This window comes from Watersipora subatra, chromosome 3, assembly GCF_963576615.1.
Source record: "Watersipora subatra chromosome 3, tzWatSuba1.1, whole genome shotgun sequence".
Classification (NCBI taxonomy): domain Eukaryota; kingdom Metazoa; phylum Bryozoa; class Gymnolaemata; order Cheilostomatida; family Watersiporidae; genus Watersipora; species Watersipora subatra.
The window spans coordinates 59,121,608-59,126,242 of record NC_088710.1 but is presented as its reverse complement, the minus strand read 5'-3'; positions in this window follow the sequence as shown (position 1 = coordinate 59,126,242).

Sequence of the window (4,635 nt, the reverse complement as noted above, 5' to 3'; positions counted from 1 at the left end):
TTTTTAGGTACGATAGAGGTAAGCCAACGCGGCGGCGGATGGATCTTGCGCCATGAGTAGCCCTATTAACATGACAGTCATTGTGGCTTATCTATACATGTATCTTGAGTATCGGTATGTTATAAAACACGACTAGAGTGATATTTTATATACGCGTACGTATAAAGGTAATTAGCGGAACTATGTTTACGATTTTTGATGTGCAGTCTATTTCACTGTTCGTGTTGTACACGTACTGTGCGTGTACATAAAAACGTACACATGCGCAGAGAGCGGTTCGGCATATACGTGAAGTTATGTTACGTGAATCATGATTGAAATGCTATGTCATAAAATGCTATGTCAATGAAATGCTATAAATCACCATATTCTGCAGCCGTTTTATTCGAAGGTTGACCGGGTCCTGTGGTTCTTCTAAGTTATGAAACATAGCATGACATCTCAAAATCCATCGTGTAAAGTGCAATGAAAAGAAGGATAACCGTGACTTTGAAGTACAGTAAGATAAACCCAAATTAATTGTTGTAGATCATGAATTAATAAGATTAGCAGTAAAATATAAAATGATATTTTCACTGTCGCGATTCTAACAAAACTTTAACATTTATGCTGCATCTACTGTTATATGCAAATTATGAATTATCAATTGTATACAGTTTAATTAGTTTTATAGGGCGTCTTTCAACAAAAAATGTGTATTAAACTCTATTGGAAATTGTTGAGGCTATTTTCGATGCGATGCTTCTTGTAGCGAACGGTATTTTTGACCAACCAGTAGAGGGTTTTCTCTGATATCGAAGCTAGTGGGAAAAACACGTAATGGATTGACTTGAGGAAAAGTAGTCGCGTCTATGGTGCTGCACGAAATAGATACGATCTAGAAAGGCGAAGGTACGCGAATTAGTTCAGCAGACGTTGGTCGAATACAAAGTTTACTTGGTTACGCCCGTTCTGGTTGGTCTTGTATTCTGCGATTGATCAGACTTATTGTAACGTTCTGCCTATCTAATAAAATTCGTGGTCTACATTTCGTGTGTCAGTAGTTTTGCGAAGGATAAATTCAAACTCGGCGAGTCAGTAAAAACGGTAGAACCTTCAGAAGAGACATTGACCGAAGATTAAAATTTGCGAGTATTGTATATTCACTCACCACAACTTCACTCCCTCTAGCAGGAAGAAGAATGCCCTCCTATACACCCTTTTCCATATCTAGTCAGCTATTCCTTAGCTTTATCAATAAACTGAGAAAGCTACATAATCCTGCAAGCCTGTGTGAGAGGCTTTGCCTCTCAAAGCCTATGCAGCTTTCTTATCCCAAGTTCCTGTAACATAGTCAGACGCACAAGAGACATCTGCATATACAACATGCCCTTTTTCTTCTTTGAAACCTGAACATAGCACCTGTAACTATGGGGGTTCCAACATAGGTTTAACCACCAATCATGTTGGAAGGCAACAAGCTTCATGTCTGACATGCATGTATACTATCCTCTGGTACATGTACTCTAATAGAGCCTGCATCATCATGAGCTTGCCAATGTGTTAAACGGGAGTTTAGCAATTGTACATGAGCATGAGAGTAGCCTGTGAACCAGATGTTAACCAATACTAAATCAAAAGTGGCCTTACCTGTATGGTTGGAGTCATCCTCTCCCATACTTGCTCTCCGAGCCATAGTGGCTCTCGCCAGTCTAACCTATCACCTTCAGTTCTAACCTGCAAGTCCTGAGCACATACCTGTTCCTGTTTTCACCTGCTCCCATGTCGTGACTAGGTATCGGGGTCACCTTCTTTAACTGACGTCATCGGGTCATCTGAATCACATATAGGGTATATCCCAAACTCCTCAGTGCCTGACATACCCACCATCAGGGCCTCTGCCTCATCGACCGCTTTAACCCCAGAAGACTTTTCCTGGGTTACCATGCCGCCTGTTTTGGCATGGCTAGCCTTTAGGCTAGTACAGGTTACTGTTGAGACAGGAACCTCTACACCTCCCTGTTTCGAGGTGTGGGGAGCCAAGGGGGCCTCCCCGCCGACAGACAGCTAGTTGCTTGTAGGTGGTTTTGACTGAGCCTTACTAGCCAAATGGGCCTCCCCTACCACAGACAGCTGGTTGTCTGTAGGTGACTACCTTAGCCTGGGGAGCAGGAAGTTTAGCGTCCTTCAGAACCTTGTCTTTCAGGGTAGCCAAATTTGTCAAGGCAGCCTTGAATTCCTGCTCATTCTCGATTTCCGGCTGGAGCTGGCGCTCTTCAACTTCTACGGCCGCAATAGCCGTCCTGTATTCCTCCTCTATCCTGGACCTGCGTTCAGCAAGGGCATGTTTACGCTGTAGGATAACCTCACGTGACGTGAAACCAGATTGAACCTCATAAAAGAAACTGCTCACCTGATTCCGGAAAGGTTGTGGCTTACCCTGAGCTGCCTCTGCGTAGCTGGTGGCACGACCATGCACCTTTGTTTGTGGAACAGCTTTTTCTGAGCTTGTACCACCCCTCATTGATAACTTTCCTGCTCGACCTTGTTTCCTGCCCTTCTGATCTCTGGGACCTTTATCTTTTCTATTAGACATGTTTGTCAAGTTTTGCAACTTGCCATCATCTGCAAGATGTCAACATAAACCAGCAGTAACAGGTCTAGGAGGCAACAATGTAACTGGCTTAAAGCCTTTCGTACATAATGAATTTAAAACAGCTAATAAGTTTAGCTGCCTCAACTCATTTATGCCTAAAAAGTTGTTGCTCAATCTTTTTGTAGCGAAAATGCCACGAATCGAGATGACAGCAGGTTTTGCGGTGGTTTAAACTGAACTGATCGTATTCTGGTAGATATGACTGTTTATTTTACTGATAACCAGAATAGACCGTGAAGTCTACAAAAGTACATGTCACAATAAAACTACAGTGTAAAGCATAATAACATAAAACAAACATTATATAATTGGCATGAAAGTCACATTAAAACAAAAGCATTCAATTTAGTAAAATACATATAAGTATATAATAAAACTGACCTTTTGCCTCCATAGGCCTGCTAGTCTCTCACTTATAATTTTGTCACTTATTGATAATAAACTTTCTGTGCTGAGTTACATGCTGCCCACAGCACTAAAACTGCTACTGTGTGGCTAATCTGAAACTGGCGTATATATATGTAAAGGCAAATGTGAGTCAGCAAACAATGTCACCATTAAGAAAACTAGTGGAAGTCGTTTAGAAAAACTGTTTCCAGTGCGCGCAGCATGAGTATGTTTTAATAAGCAGTGTAATTATGGCATAACTGCAATTTGAATGTGTTTCGGCAAGGTTAATGTGTTTCATACGTGGCCCGGTGGTGGCAGCAAACTATAGACATTACAATGAACTGTAATTTGTGAGTACATAGGAAATGGTACTAGCTGACTTTACACTTCACACTTTTTATAACATGAACCTGAGTGACCATAGATGTGTGTCTACTTTTCAACTGAACCTCCGTTTGCCTCCTACCTTTAACTCAGAACCATCTACTGCAGTCAAAACAGTTGATGGCGCTTTTAACTGTAAGCCTAACCTGTTGGCTGCTTTTTTGGTTACTGTTGAAACCTCAGACCCTGTATCAAGTACAAAATCAACCTCCATATCATTTACCTTTAAAGTTGTGACTATCTTATCATCTAGCTATTTAGGACTAAAGGAAGAAAACCTCACACTCCTACTAAAATGACGGAAAATGTGTTGTCCCTGTCTCTACCTGAACCTCTGTCCATATTCTTGTCACTTTCGCTACTGCTACTATCATAGCGATATCTGTTGAGATCCTATTTCTGAGAGTCTTCAGAACCATTCCTAGCACAGTCAATACTAGTATGATCTTTCTTATTACAAGTAAAGCACTTAGCATCAGGACAACTGCGAAGCCGGTGCCGCCGACTACCACAGTTGTAACATTTATCACTTTTAGGTGAAAATTTACTCTTAGACCTTGTGCGCCAATTATGTCTATCAGCACTAGAATACCTAGAAGATCGAATAGAGTTTCTATATCTGCTTCTACATTCATGTCTAATAGACTCATGGCCTGAAGTTCCACACGCAGCCTTTGGGTACCTGTTCTTAGACCTATTATCTTAATATTCCTCATACTCCTTCCGAAAAGTTCTATGAACTTCTGCACCTTCACTATAGTAACGACTAGTGCTTCTAATTTTAGGTGTAGATTGCCTGGAAACAATGCCCGCTACTTCTGAAACCTCTATACCACTAGTTTTAGCCTTAGCATCTTTTAATACTGCTTCTGAATCACGAGCAAGTTGCCTAGCTCTGAGAATGTCACATAACCTTGCCCAATCTAAATCCTTTTCCTGCATCAATTGCCTACGTAGCGTTGACTCTTTGAGTTCATTAACAGCTATCGCAAGAGCAAAATCTTTCCTGTTATCATCACCACCAAAGTTTAAATTCCTGCTGAGTTTCTCAACCCTTAACATATAATCCCTTTCATTTTCGTCACATGTTTGAGAACAAGTAACGAACTGCATAACCTTAACATATATTGTTTTCTCTCCACCATAAATTTTATTTAGGTGATCCATGACCTGCTCATAAGTAGAATCATGAGACTCTAAACTAAATCCTACAGACTGTAAAGCCT